Source organism: Salmo trutta, chromosome 17 (assembly GCF_901001165.1).
Source record: "Salmo trutta chromosome 17, fSalTru1.1, whole genome shotgun sequence".
Lineage (NCBI taxonomy): Eukaryota > Metazoa > Chordata > Actinopteri > Salmoniformes > Salmonidae > Salmo > Salmo trutta.
Window position 1 is genome coordinate 49708195 of NC_042973.1, and position 16564 is coordinate 49724758.

General features: G+C 42.5%; 1 pseudogene; it reads right to left on the minus strand.

The window, feature by feature from the left end:
* Nucleotides 1–642: 642 nt before the first annotated feature.
* On the minus strand, nucleotides 643–15959 carry LOC115152345 (BLOC-1-related complex subunit 5-like; annotated as a pseudogene).
* Nucleotides 15960–16564: the final 605 nt, after the last annotated feature.

A 16564-nucleotide genomic window follows, 5' to 3' on the forward strand; every position in this document is an offset into this window, starting at 1 on the left:
GTCCTATGGCCTTTGTTAAGGTCAACAGCATCATGAACTTTATCAAGTACAAGGACGTTTTTGTCAAAAACCTAGATGCCTCTGCCAGGAGGCTGAAACTTGACCGCAAATGGATCTTCCAGCAAGACAATAACCCCAAGAACACGACAAACCCCCCCCCCCACAAAAAAAGTTAATTGAAAACAAAACTCTCAGTCTCCGGACTTTAACCCTATTGAAAATCTGTCGTTGAATTGAAGAGAGCAGTCCATAAGCGCAGATGAAGCATATCAAGGATCTGGAACAATTCTTTATGGAGGAAAGGTTTAAGATCCCTCCCAATGTGTTCTCCAATCTCATAAAACATTTGAGGAAAAGGCTCAGTGCCGTTATCCTCGCAAGGGGAGGGTGCTAGAGGACTGACTCTTTCTCTGAGCAATTGTATAGTATAAAATGATTGACCCCCATTTTTTTGCATACAATATTGCGCAGTATTTGTATTATTTATTTGATAGACTTTTTTGCTCATCTTTATCAAGGGTGCCAATAAATTTGGACCTGACTATGTGATAACACCAAATGTCAATATCCTATAACCAAACATCACATCCAATTGAGAGGGTAAGTATCTGATTCTTTAGTAAACAGAACAGTATAAGCACCTTTATACATTGTGCAAGGAATTCAAATGATTCAAATTCCTAATTTGTTTATTTCTTTCCCAAATGCATCTAACACACATAACTTTCACAAAATTCACGCAGATTACTATCGATGGTTTGAAGTGATATCCATAAATTATCTTCCACAAAGCTGTAGCTATGTGTAGGCCTAATTTGCACAATATGCCAAATTTGAGACTACTAGGTTTCTCACATGCTGCACAGTACAACACAGAATCTATAGGTCAGTTGCAAGAGCTGAATAATAAGCTAAAGCTTATTAGCTAATAAGTTAGCTTCTTTTATGGGAGTCTTCTGAGCTCATCTTTGACCAATATTACTTCTGGAGATGAAGTAATTTTTGGAAGTAATTTTGTTGCCACACTCGTGTGGTGTCTTCAAAGTACCAGTAATCCAAGAAGATTCCCTTCAGTGCATCATCACGTAAACTTCTGTTTTGCAGTCTTCCAATTCCTTGACTGAAGGTGGTTAACACTCACTGACATGTAAACCCCAGTGTGGGGTGCAGCTGTCCCTGTACCCCACTGCTTCTGCTGGATGGGGTGGGAAGTGTGTATGGCTTATGGTGAGGGGCTGAGCTAAATGTCCAGGCCTGGTGGGATGGTGAGTTGTGGACGTGAAAGGTTCAGGATGGCTTGGGGAGCTGGTGGGGCAGCGTTCTCTTTCTTTTGCTCGCTCCCTCCCTCTCTCTTTCTCTAAATGGTTCAATAAAGAGCTTTCAGAAGTCTCTCTGGAGTGGTGATTGGCAGGGGCATGGGAGGTAAGACTAGAGGTCCATGACAGTGAGTGTATCAGCGTATCCAGGCAATGCTGCTGCTGCTACTGCTACTACTATTACTTGGCTGCAGCGTCCCCCTCCGGCCTCATGCTAAAGGGCTCCAGGCGTTCGCTCTCCGGCAGCAGGTTGTTGAGCCTCTCCATTAGAGGGATGGTCTGGTCGATGCCCATCTGGATACGCCGCAAGATCATGGACATCTCGTTCACCTTCTGGATCTGCTCAGCGTACTTGGCATAGCACTTCTGACGGTCCTGCATGATCCTGAACAAAGTCTCCACCGGTAGGTCCATCTGGAAGGAAGAGTAAGGCAAGAATATGCCTTTCTGGCTGTGGCACACAAGTGACAGACGTTCTGGTGATATGGCATGTATTTCAATAGCCTAAAGTGCCTTCCTCTCCTCCTTTCCTACATCTGTGAGTTCAGTGCAGATGAAGGAAAAGAGACAAGGAGAGGTCACTTTCGTCTATCTATAGGGATGAAGACAGTTAATTACGGCAGTTAATTAATAATTCATTATTATTAGTTACCTCTTTGATCCTCTTGACCAGGGCGTTCTGGTCGAAGGCCACGGCCTCAGAACACTGGTGTAGGTGGTCCTGGTAGCGGATGCAGAGCTGCAGCACCTGGGCATAGTCCAGCCGCTCCAGACACACACTGCTGGGGGATGTCTGGCCACTCAGCACACCTAGAGACATGGACAGACTGACCCTCAAAACACTGGACATTATCAGTCTTTCTGTAGACTTCATGGTCATAAAGGAATGTCTAGACCTATTCATACTTTTACACATTCTCACAATATGATTTTCCTGGACTATTATGTAGTGTATTCAAACTTGTGTCTACTTTGTCCTCCAAATCTTTGCAATACTGTAGAGGCAGAGAAGAGGTCTAGATCCAGGTTAGAGGCCATTGAGCTTACCTTTCAACAATGGCTGAAAAGTTGGTATTTCCTAAAGCTTGATGACATCAGGGTCATTGTGGATGTTGCGCAATGACTGTGTCCCCTGGGCCACCACCACAATGTCATCCATTTTAGCCTTCTGCTTTGCTGGTGAGGGCACCACTGCAACAACAAAGCAATAAATAAAAAAATGCCCAACTATAAGTAATACAAATAAAATAAAAAGTATTTGTCACATGCTCCGATTACAACAAGTACCGTGAAATGCTTCCTTTACGAGCCCTTTCCCAACAATGCTGAGTTAAAAAGTAAGAATACTTTGCAAATAAAAAAACGGAAATAGTAACACAATAAAATAACAATAACGGAGTTAGAAAGTTGGCTGTCAGAAGTTTTACAATGTAACTTAACTTTTAATCTACATACTGTATTTCAAAACACGGCATATCAGGGTGCGGTGAGATACACAATGGGTTGGACCATACTTATCTCAGTCATTTAAAAAAAAAAAAGACTTACAAAATTGAAATCAAATGATCCTCCATCATTAAGACAGTGGATGAATCAAATACATTATTACTTAAATATTGAAAAAATGTTGGCTACAGAGAGAAACAAAATAGTGCAATTTGTGTTACAAGCACTGGATATATCCAAAAGATGAGAAAAGGAAAGGGATGTTATTGTGAGACGAACGGGATGGGTATGAATACGGTGTGAGCATGTGGGTCTAAGCAAGTGTGATGTCATTAATGTTTGTTGAAATTTATGTACGTCTGAGTTGGTGTTTTTTGTATTTTTTTTCTTTATGTTGAAGGTTGTGCATTAAATCCCAGTCAACGTCATGTCTATTTAGTGGATCTGTTTGTGGAATGTTAAATTGTCTATGTACACTGAGTTTCACGCTCAATAGTTTCCCGTGTGTATCAAGAATGGTCCACCACCCAAAGGACATCCAGCCAACTTGACACAACCGTAGGAAGCATTGGAGTCAACATGTGCCAGCATCCCTGTGGAATGCTTTCGACACCTTGTAGAGTCCATGCCCCAATGAATTGAGACTGTTCTGAGGGCAAAAGGTGGTGCAACTCAATATTAGGAAGGTGTTCCTAATGTTTTATACACTCAGTGTGTATACAGTGTGAGTGTGTGTTTGTGTGGCGTCAATATGCATGTGTGTGTTTTGTGTGTTTGAGTGTATGTAGTGTGTTTGTGTTGGGAGTGTCAGTGTAGTATGTGTGAATGTGTGGGTAGAGTCCAGTGAGTGAACATAGAGCCAGTGCAAGAGGGGGTCAATGCAAATAGTCTGGCTAGCCATGTGAATAACTAGAGGACCGAGTGGCACAGCGGTCTAAGGCACTGCATCGCAGTGCTAAAGGCGTCACTACAGACCCGGGTTCGATCCCGGGCTGTATCACAACTGGTCGTGATCGGGAGTACCATAGGGCGACGCACAATTGGCCCAGGATCGTCCGGGTTAGGGGAGGGTTTGGCTGGGGTAGGCCATCATTGTAAATAAGAATTTGTTCTTAACTGCCTTGCCTAGTAAACAAAGGTGACATTTTTAAAACAAATATGTGTAGTTTTGGAGGGGGACTGTGGCGCCCATATCCAGCAACAAAGCTTTAAATGACTGGGAACTATCCATGGTCCTGAAATAAATACACAGTCATAAAAAAAAGAAACACAAAAGCTACAGTGAGGGAAAAAAGTATTTGATGCCCTGCTGATTTTGTACGTTTGCCCACTGACAAAGAAATGATCAGTCTATAATTTTAATGGTAGGTTTATTTGAACAGTGAGAGACAGAATAACAACAAAAAAATCCAGAAAAACGCATGTCAAAAATGTATAAAATAATTTGCATTTTAATGAGGGAAATAAGTATTTGACCCCTCTGCAAAACATGACTTAGTACTTGGTGGCAAAATCCTTGTTGGCAAAATCCTTGATGGCAATCACAGAGGTCAGATGTTTCTTGTAGTTGGCCACCAGGCTTGCACACATCTCAGGGGGGATTTTGTCCCACTCCTCTTTGCAGATCTTCTCCAAGTCATTAAGGTTTCGAGGCTGATGTTGGGCAACTCGAACCTTCAGCTCCCTCCACAGATTTTCTATGGGATTAAGGTCTGGAGACTGGCTAGGCCACTCCAGGACCTTAATGTGCTTCTTCTTGAGCCACTCCTTTATTGCCTTGGCCGTGTGTTTTGGGTCATTGTCATGCTGGAATACCCATCCACGACCCATTTTCAATGCCCTGGCTTAGGGAAGGAGGTTCTCACCCAAGATTTGACGGTACATGGCCCCGTCCATCGTCCCTTTGATGCGGTGAAGTTGTCCTGTCTCCTTAGCAGAAAAACACCCCCAAAGCATAATGTTTCCACCTCCATGTTTGACGGTGGGGATTGTGTTCTTGGGGTCACAGGCAGTATTCCTCCTCCTCCAAACACGGCGAGTTGAGTTGATGCCAAAGAGCTCCATTTTGGTCTCATCTGACCACAACACTTTCACCCAGTTGTCCTCTGAATCATTCCGATGTTCATTGGCAAACTTCAGACGGGCATGTATATGTGCTTTCTTGAGCAGGGGGACCTTGCGGGCGCTGCAGGATTTCAGTCCTTCACGACGTAGTGTGTTACCAGTTGTTTTCTTGGTGACTATGGTCCCAGCTGCCTTGAGATCATTGACAAGATCCTCCCGTGTAGTTCTGGGCTGATTCCTCACCTTTCTCATGATCATTGCAAATCCACGAGGTGAGATCTTGCATGGAGCTCCAGGCCGAGGGAGATTGACAGTTCTTTTGTGTTTCTTCCATTTGAAAATAATCGTACCAACTGTTGTCACCTTCTCACCAAGCTGCTTGGCGATGGTCTTGTAGCCCATTCCAGCCTTGTGTAGGTCTACAATCTTGTCCCTGACATCCTTGGAGAGCTCTTTGGTCTTGGCCATGGTGGAGAGTTTGGAATCTGATTGATTGATTGCTTCTGCTTCTTTTATACAGGTAACAAGCTGAGATTAGGAGCACTCCCTTTAAGAGTGTGCTCCTAATCTCAGCTCGTTACCTGTATAAAAGACACCTGGGAGCCAGAAATCTTTCTGATTGAGAGGGGGTCAAATACTTATTTCCCGTATTAAAATGGAAATCAATTTATAACATTTTTTACATGCGTTTTTTCTAGATTTTTTTGTTGTTATTCTGTCTCTCACTGTTCAAATAAACCTACCATTAAAATTAAAGACTGTTCATTTCTTTGTCAGTGGGCAAACGTACAAAATCAGCAGGGGATCAAATACTTTTTTCCCCTCACTGTAACCTTTTTTATCAAAACAAAATCAAATTTATTTAGAAGTTAAATGTAATTAAAATTAACTAGGCTATTTGGACACAGTATAATCACACTTTCTAAACAGCAACAGAGAAAATTATTCACAAGTTGTAGGCCGATATATGCTTCTTATCTATCAAGGTTTGCAGTATACAGAAAAGGCATAGGCCTTGTTACCTAGTTTGAAAGAATAATAACAGACTATATTGTCATGATTTATCAATCAAGGTCAGCAAAGACACTTTTGTAGAGTTAGAAATGGCTTACAATAGGCAACAAAGCTACAAGGCTAACAGTACACAGCGTAATCAAGCTTTCAGAACAATAATGGAGAACATTATTTACAAGTTATAGGCCTCTATGTGTTGCTTTTCTATCAAGGTCAGCAGTATACTGTAAAGTCATATTAAACAAGTTTTCAAAACCAATAACAGAGACAAGATTGAAAGATAATACAGAGATGTGTTTATTATCTATCAAGGTCAGCAAAGGCATTTTCTGTAGAGTTTCAAATGTATTATATAGTATTTTTCTCTCTGATCACTCATATAAAACCTACTCTCGCATGCCATTGTGACAAAGCGTATTCACATTGCCCTCTAATAAGATTGCTTTAGAGAATAAGCACACAAACACCTCAACTACTACCATCTGACTGTTTTCTAAAATGAGGGCATCAATGAGAAAATTCATAGTTTAGTGTCACATCCACCACAAATCCACAAATTGTCAGATTCTGTCATGTTTCTTAAGGAATCCATAGTTGTTAGATTTAATCTATAACTGTCCAATGTGACTTTAAGTTCACAGGAACTATCACATGCTCAAAACCCCATGAATTGTGCACCGTTCCAGGCACATTTGGCATAACCTCTTTGTTTTGTCACAGCAGACTCTGTAATTCCTGACTCGCAAAAGACGCAGGAGACATTAACACAAATTGTTCATTCAGATGTGACTTCAAAAGAGCATTATACCCGTCAATTATTTGGTCATTGAACCACTTGTTGTCATTGCTTAATATGTTATAATCATCTTAAGTAAGTGAAGATGGAAGAGTTTTGGTTGTCTTTAGAATTTGAAGTTTAGACCCAGATGAGTCATTCTTTGTGCATTTGTCAGAGCACAGATGGCTTTTGTCTTTCTGAAGAAAATGTAGTACCTTTTCACAGTATTTATTTTCGTATGATACCATATAGAACACAGCTTGATTCAATAATTATTGGACTTTCTCTAAGGTAAAGTCCACACTTGATTTTGATACTTGAGTGCAGTCGATATAACAGAGCTTGCTATGTAGTGTGTACAATTTCACAAATAGGTAATTGTTTGAAAATTCTAAAATACTAGATCATTCTTAGAGGTGTATGTAATACTGTATATGTAGGATAGATTCAAGCTCTTGGGTAAACAGCTGTCTACCTTCACAAGTAATGTCTCTGGAGCATGGAAGACATTAAAGCTTGACCGCTGAAAGTTGTTAGCAGTATTACATGTTTTACTAATCTTGTTTTCTTGAGATGTTTGCAGTGAAAATAATTATTTAATGCCTCTTTCTGAAATATCACTTAATCTTGATGGTTGTACAGTCATCTCAAATAAAACTGAAGGACCTCGGCGTTACTCTGGACCCTGATCTCTCTATTGACGAACATATCAACATCGTTTCAAGGACAGCTTTTTTTCCATCTGCGTAACATTGCAAAGATCAGAAATTTTCTGTCCAAAATTGATGCAGAAAAATGAATCCATGCTTTTGTTACTTCTAGGTTAGACTACTGCAATGCTCTACTTTCCGGCTACCTGGATAAAGCACTAAATAAACTTCAGTTAGTGCTAAATACGGCTGCTAGAATCCTGACTAGAACCAAAAAATTGGATCATATTACTCCAGTGCTAGCCTCCCTACACTGGCTTCCTGTTAAGGCAAGGGCTGATTTCAAGGTTTTACTGCTAACCTACAAAACATTACATGGGCTTGCTCCTACCTATCTTTCCGATTTGGTCCTGCCGTACATACCTACACGTACGCTATGGTCACAAGACGCAGGCCTCCTAATTGTCCCTAGAATTTCTAAGCAAACAGCTGGAGGCAGGGCTTTCTCCTATAGAGCTCCATTTTTATGGAATGGTCTGCCTACCCATGTGAGAGACACAGACTCGGTCTCAACCTTTAAGTCTTTATTGAAGACTCATCTCTTCAGTAGGTCCTATGATTGACCCAGGAGTGTGAAGGTGTACGGAAAGGCACTGGAGCAATGAACCGCCCTTGCCTCCTCTGCCTAGCCGGTTCCCCTCTCTCCACTGGGATTCTCTGCCTCTAACACTATTACAGGGGCCGAGTCACTGGCTTACTGGTGCTCTTCCATGCCATCCCTAGGAGAGGTGCGTCACTTGAGTGGGTTGAGTCACTGACGTGGTCTTCCTGTCTGGGTTGGCGCCCCCCTTGGGTTGTGCCGTGGCGGAGATCTTTGTGGGCTATACTCGGCCTTGTCTCAGGATGGTAAGTTGGTGGTTGAAGTTATCCCTCTAGTGGTGTGGGGGCTGTGCTTTGGCAAAGTGGGTGGGGTTATATCCCCACCCACTTTGTTTGGCCCTGTCCGGGGGTATCATCGGATGGGGCCACAGTGTCTCCTGACCCCTCCTGTCTCGGCCTCCAGTATTTATGCTGCAGTAGTTTATGTGTCGGGGGGCTAGGGTCAGTCTGTTATATCTGGAGTATTTCTCCTGTCTTATCCGGTGTCCTGTGTGAATTTAAGTATGCTCTCTCTAATTCTTTCTTTCGCTCTCTCTCTCTCGGAGGACCTGAGCCCTAGTACCATGCCTCAGGACTACCTGGCATGATGACTCCTTGTTGTCCCCAGTCCACCTGGCCGTGCTGCTGCTCCAGTTTCAACTGTTCTGCCTGTGGTTATGGAACCCTGACCTGTTCACTGTGATTACTATTATTTGACCATGCTGGTCATTTATGAACATTTGAACATCTTGGCCATGTTCTGTTATAATCTCCACCCGGCACAGCCAGAAGAGGACTGGCCACCCCTCATAGCCTGGTTCCTCTAGGTTTCTTCCTAGATTTTGGCCTTTCTAGGGAGTTTTCCCTAGCCACCGTGCTTCTACACCTGCATTGCTTGCTGTTTGGGGTTTTAGGCTGGGTTTCTGTACAGCACTTTGATATGGTCATTTATGCACTGATATAAGTGAACCACTTGGCATCTTGGCAACTTACCCCAAAACAACTTCATATCGGAATTGTGCCTGTTGTCATAGAGACATATAAATCAAATCAAAATCAAATAAAATTTTATTTTCACATGCGCCGAATACAACAGGTGAAATGCTTACTTAGAATGCAGTTAAGAAAAAAAGTGTTAAGAAAGTATTTACTAAAATAAACTGAAGTAAAACAATAAATATACATTAAAAATAAGACATATAGAAAAGTAACAAATTATTAAGGAGCAACAAAATAACAGTAGTGAGGCTATATACAGGGGGTCGAGGAAATTGAGGTAATATGTACATGTCAGTAGAGGTAAAGTCACGATGCATGGATAATAAACAGAGAGTAGCAGCGGTGTAAAAAACGGGTGGGGGGGACAATACAAAAAGCCTTTTGGACCTAGACTTGGCACTTCGGTACCGCTTGCCGTGCAGTAGCAGAGCGAACAGTCCATGACTTGGGTGGCTGGAGTCGTTGGCAATTTTTGGGGCCTTCCTCTGACATCGCCTGGTATAGAGGTTCTGGATGGCAGGAAGCTTGGCCCCAGTGATGTACTGGGACGTACACACTACCCTCTGTAGTGCCTTGAGGTCGGAGGCCGAGCAGTTGCCATACCAGGCGGTGATGCAATCAGTCAGGATGCTCTCGATGGTGCAGCTGTAGAACGTTTTGAGGATCTGAGGACACATGACAAATCTTTTCAGTCTCCTGAGGGGGACTAGGCGTTGTCGTGCCCTCTTCACGACTGTCTTGGTGTGTTTGGACCATGATAGTTTGTCGGTGATGTGGACACCAAGGAACTTGAACCTCTCAACCTGCTCCACAATAGCCCTGTCGATGAGAATAGGGGCGTGCTCGGTCCTCCTTTTCCTGTAGTCCCCAATCATTTCCTTTGTCTTGATCACATTAGAAAGAGGTTGTTATCTTGGCACCACACTGCCAGGTCTCTGACCTCCTCCCTATAAGCTGTCTCATCGTTGTCAGTGATCAGACCTACCACAATTGTGTCGTCGGCAAACTTAATGATGGTGTTGGAGTCGTGCTTCGCCATGCAGTCATGGGTGAACAGGGAGTACTTGAGGGGACTGAGCATGCACCCCTGAGGGCCCCTGTGTTGAGGATCAGCGTGGCAGATGTGTTGTTACCTACCCTTACCACCTAGGGGCAGCCCGTGAGTAAGTCCAGGATCCAGTTGCAGATGGAGGTGTTTAGTGTTTAGTCCCAGGGTCCTTAGCTTAGTGATGACCTTTGAGGGCACTATGGTGTTGAACGCTGAGCTGTAGTCAATGAATAGCATTCTCACATACAGTGAGGGAAAAAAGTATTTGATCCTCTGCTGATTTTGTACGTTTGCCCACTGACAAAGAAATTATCAGTCTATAATTTTAATGGTAGGTTTATTTGAACAGTGAGAGACAGAATAACAACAAAAAAATCCAGAAAAATGCATGTCAAAAATGTTATAAATTGATTTGCATTTTAATGAGGGAAATAAGTATTTGACCCCCTCTCAATCAGAAAGATTTCTGGCTCCCAGGTGTCTTTTATACAGGTAACGAGCTGAGGTTAGGAGCAAACTCTTAAAGGGAGTGCTCCTAATCTCAGTTTGTTACCTGTATAAAAGACACCTGTCCACAGAAGCAATCAATCAATCAGATTCCAAACTCTCCACCATGGCCAAGACCAAAGAGCTCTCCAAGGATGTCAGGGACAAGATTGTAGACCTACACAAGGCTGGAATGGGCTACAAGACCATCGCCAAGCAGCTTGGTGAGAAGGTGACAACAGTTGGTACGATTATTTGCAAATGGAAGAAACACAAAAGAACTGTCAATCTCCCTCGGCCTGGGGCTCCATGCAAGATCTCACCTCGTGGAGTTGCAATGATCATGAGAACGGTGAGGAATCAGCCCAGAACTACACGGGAGGATCTTGTCAATGATCTCAAGGCAGCTGGGACCATAGTCACCAAGAAAACAATTGGTAACACACTACGCCGTGAAGGACTGAAATCCTGCAGCGCCCGCAAGGTCCCCCTGCTCAAGAAAGCACATATACATGCCCGTCTGAAGTTTGCCAATGAACATCTGAATGATTCAGAGGACAACTGGGTGAAAGTGTTGTGGTCAGATGAGACCAAAATGGAGCTCTTTGGCATCAACTCAACTCGCCGTGTTTGGAGGAGGAGGAATGCTGCCTATGACCCCAAGAACACCATACCCACCGTCAAACATGGAGGTGGAAACATTATGCTTTGGAGGTGTTTTTCTGCTAAGGGGACAGGACAACTTCACCGCATCAAAGGGATGATGGACGGGGCCAAGTACTGTCAAATCTTGGGTGAGAACCTCCTTCCCTCAGCCAGGGCATTGAAAATTGGTCGTGGATGGGTATTCCAGCATGACAATCACCCAAAACACACGGCCAAGGCAACAAAGGAGTGGCTCAAGAAGAAGCACATTAAGGTCCTGGAGTGGCCTAGCCAGTCTCCGGACCTTAATCCCATAGAAAATCTGTGGAGGGAGCTGAAGGTTCGAGTTGCCAAACGTCAGCCTCGAAACCTTAATGACTTGGAGAAGATCTGCAAAGAGGAGTGGGACAAAATCCCTCCTGAGATGTGTGCACACCTGGTGGCCAACTACAAGAAACATCTGACCTCTGTGACTGCTAACAAGGGTTTTGCCACCAAGTACTAAGTCATGTTTTGCTGAGGAGTCAAATACTTATTTCCCTCATTAAAATGCAAATCAATTTATAACATTTTTTACATGCGCTTTTCTGGATTTTTTTGTTGTTATTCTGTCTCTCACTGTTCAAATAAACATACCATTAAAATTATAGACTGATAATTTCTTTGTCAGTGGGCAAACGTACAAAATCAGCAGGGGATCAAATACTTTTTTCCCTCGCTGTAGGTGTTCCTTTTGTCCAGGTGGGAAAGGGCAGTGTGGAGTGCAATAGAGATTGCATCATCTGTGGATCTGTTGGGGCGGTATGCAAATTGGACTGGGTCTAGGGTTTCTGGGATAATGGTGTTGATGTGAGCCATGAGCAGCCTTTCAAAGCACTTCATGGCTACAGACGTGAGTGCTATGGGTCGGTAGTCATTTAGGCAGGTTACCTTTGTGTTCTTGGGCATAGGGACTATGGTAGTCTGCTTGAAACATGTTGTTATTACAGACTCTGAAAATGTCAGTGAAGCCACTTGCCAGTTGGTCAGCGCATGCTTGGAGTACACGTCCTGGTAATCCGTCTGGCCCTGCGGACTTGTGAAATGTTGACCTGTTTAAAGGTCTTACTCACATCGTCTATGGAGAGAGTGATCACACAGTCGTCCGGAACAGCTGATGCTCTCATGCACGCTTCGGTGTTGCATGCTTCGAAGCGAACATAGAAGTTATTTAGCTCGTCTGGTAGGCTCGTGTCACTTGGCAGCTCGCGACTGTGCTTCTCTTTGTAGTCTGTAATAGTTTGCAAGCCCTGCCACATCCGACGAGCATCAGAGCCGGTGTAGTACGATTCAATCTTAGTCCCGAATTGACGCTTTGCCTGTTTGATGGTTCGTCGGAGGGTATAGCGGGACTTCTTATAAGTGTCCAGGTAAGAGTCCCGCTTTAGCTCAGTGCAGATGCTGTCTGTAATCCATGGCTTCTGGTTGGGGTATGTACGTACAGTCACTGTGGGGGCGACGTCATCAATGTACTTATTGATGAAGCAAGTGATTGATGTGGTGAAAGATCCCAGAACTTATTCCAGTCTGTGCTAGCAAAACAGTCCTGTAGCTTAGCATCTGCGTCATCTGACCACTTCCTTGTTGAGCGAGTCACTGGTACTTCCTGCTTTAGTTTTTGCTTGTAAGCATGAATCAGGAGGATAGAATTATGGTCAGATTTGCCAAATGGGAGAAGGAGACCTTTGTACGCGTCTGTGTGTGGAGTAAAGGTGGTCTAGTGTTTTTTGTTTTTGCACATTTAACATGCTGGTAGAAATGAGGTAAAACGGATTTAAGTTTCCCCGCATTAAAGTCCCCGGTCACTAGGAGCGCCACCTCTGGATGAACATTTTCTTCTTTGCTTATGGCCTTATATAGGTCGTTGAGTGCCGTCTTAGTGCCAGCATCGGTTTGTGGTGGTTAATAGACAGCTACGAAAAATATAGATGAAAACTCTCTTGGTAAATAGTGTGGTCTACAGCTTATCATGAGATACTCTACCCCAGGCGCGCAAAAACACCAGCTGTTATTTACAAATAGACCCAGACCGCCACCCCTTGTCTTACCGGAGGCAGCTGTTCTATCTTGCTGATGGACCGAAAACCCAGCCAGCTGTATCTTATCCATGTCGTTGTTCAGCCACGACTCGGTGAAACACAAGATATTATCGTTTTTAATGTCCCGTTGGTAGGATAGTCTTGATGGGAGCTCATCAATTTTGTTATCCAATGATTGTGATGGGGGGTCACCTTGGGGTCATGATAGGGGTTGCACCAAATTATTGATGTATTATAATAATTTATTATGCTTATGTTGTATTAATAGAAGGGGAAGGGCTATAAGATCCCTCCCCCACTACATTTATAGGATCCTGGACTACAGATTAGCTATATATATATATATATATATATATATATATATATATATATATATATATATATGCATTATAAGGTTTAATATTGTTCCACAGTTCTTTTCTAGTCTCTGCTTCTTATAAGAAACGGCCTGAGAGATGTGTGCATTATTGCAGTCAAAACAGATTGTCTGTGAGAAAGCGCCTCAAGGCTGAAAGAGATTCATAGACTCTAGAGGTCGACTGATTAATCGGAATGGCCGATTAATTAGGGCCGATTTAAAGTTTTCATAAGAATCGGTAATCAGCATTTTTGGACACCGATCATGGCCGATTACATTGCACTCCACGAGGAGACTGCGTGGCAGGCTGACTACCTGTTATGCGCGTGCAGCAAGGAGCCACGGTAAGGCTCCTTGCTAGCATTAAACGTATCTTATAAAAAACAATCAATATTAACATAATCACTAGTTAACTACACATGGTTGATGATATTACTAGTTTATCTAGCTTGTCCTGCGTTGAATATAATCGATGCGGTGCCTGTTAATTTATCATTGAATCACAGCCTACTTCGCCAAACGGGTGATTTAACAAGCGCATTCGCCAAAAAAGCACTGTCGTTGCACAAATGTGTACCTAACCATAAACGCCTTTCTTAAAATCAATAAACAAGTATTTATTTTTAAACCTGCATATTTAGTTAATTTTGCCTGCTAACATTAATTTCTTTTAACTAGGGAAATTGTGTCACTTCTCTTGCGTTCTGTGCAACAGAGTCAGGGTATATGCAGCAGTTTGGGCCGCCTGGCTCGTTGCGAACTGTGTGAAGACTATTTCTTCCTAACAAAGACAGCCAACTTCACCAAACGGGGGATGATTTAACAAAAGCGCATCTGCGAAAAAAGCACAATCGTTGCACAAATGTACCTAACCATAAACATCAATGCCTTTCTTAAAATCAATACACAGAAGTATATTTTTTTAAACCTGCATATTTAGTTAAAAGAAATTCATGTTAGCAGGCAATATAAAACTAGGGAAATTAAGTCACTTCTCTTGCGTTCATTGCACGCAGAGTCAGGGTATATGCAACAGTTTGGGCTGCCTGGCTCGTTGCGAACTAATTTGCCAGAATTGTACGTATTATGATATAACATTGAAGGTTGTGTAATGTAACAGCAATATTTAGATTTATGGATGCCACCCGTTAGATATAATAAGGAACGGTTCTGTATTTCACTGAAAGAATAAACGTTTTGTTTTCGAAATGATAGTTCCCAGGTTTGACCATATTAATGACCTAAGGCTCGTATTTCTGTGTGTTATTATATTATAATTAAGTCTATGATTTGATAGAGCAGTCTGACTGAGTGGTGGTAGGCAGCAGCAGGCTCGTAAGCATTCATTCAAACAGCACTTTACTGCGTTTGCCAGCAGCTCTTCGCAATGCTTCAGGCATTGCGCTGTTTATGACTTCAAGCCTATCAACTCCCGAGATTAGGCTGGCAATACTAAAGTATCTATTAGAACATCCAATAGTCAAAGGTATATGAAATACAAATGGTATAGAGAGAAATAGTCCTATAAATAATAACTACAACCTAAAACTTCTTACCTGGGAATATTGAAGACTCATGTTAAAAGGAACCACCAGCTTTCATATATTCTCATGTTCTGAGCAAGGAACTTAAACGTTAGCTTTTTTACATGGCACATATTGCACTTTTACTTTCTTCTCCAATACTTTGTTTTTGTATTATTTAAACCAAATTGAACATGTTTCATTATTTATTTGAGACTAAATTGATTTTATTGATGTATTATATTAACTTAAAATAAAAGTGTTCATTGTTCATTCAGTATTGTTGTAATTGTCATTATTACAAATATATATATATATATATATAAAAAAATCGTCCGAATAATCGGTATTGGGTTTTTTGGGTCCTCCAATAATCGGTATCGGTATCGCCGTTGAAAAATCATAATCGGCCGACCTCTAATAGACACAGAACCCTGCAGGGGAGTGAAAGAGATAAGAGACTAGTCAGACATACCACTATAAAGCAACTTGGGGAGTGAAAATTACTGCTGAGCCCTTAGAAAACACTGGAACCATTGTCTCTCCTGCAAGTTTGTATAACTGTATATGCATGGGATTGGTCTCATGAGTAGAAGGTGTTGACATAGGCAGTTACATCACTAGGGGTTGACTGCAAGCATATTAAAGCAACGTGGACATTTCCTATTTTGCAAAACTTACTCGGAAACATGCATACTAGGTTCTCGTTGTCAACTTCTGTCTGCAATTGCATTAATAAAGGTTTATGATTGATTTTCTTAAAGATATTGTCTGATTGCTGATTTCACCAATAAGCAAATGATTGACAAGGAACAAGGAACCTACCCCAACATTTGCACGTTGGCTAATAGGATTGATGGTAGAGGGGGATTACTCACTTGCCGTCGGATCCTTACAAGGCACCCGAACTACGTCCCCGATATCTCCATCTCTTCTTCATGTGAATGATGGGGATTTGGGCCTTGTCAGGTGTCTGAAGTAAATCCTTTGTGTCCGACTCGTTAAATAAAAAATCTTCGTCCAGTACGAGGTGAGTAACCGCTGTCCTGATATCCAGAAGCTCTTTTCGGTCATAAGAGACTGTGGCAGAAACATTACATACAAAGTAAGTTACAAATAACGCAAAAAAACACACACACAATGGCACAATTGGTTAGGAGCCCGTAAAACGGCACCCATCTCTTCCGGCACCATCATCAGGCCTCATCATGGATATAACCCATTTTAGCATGGACATTGCCATTGAGGGCTTCCACCATTTTAAAGTCGTCAACTGGGTGGGGATTCCTATAAGTTGGGAGCAATCAGCCAATGAAGAAGAAGAAAATTGACTACTTTCAATGGCGCTGCCCATGCTGTCACAGACGCTTTAATGGCAAAGATTAGTCCCCTATCTATCTCTTTCACAGGAGGTTGGTGGCATTATAATGGCTGGAACGGAGCTAATGAAATGGAATGCATGTGCTCAATGCCATTCCATTTACTCCGTTCCAGCCATTATAATGAGCCATCCTCCCCTC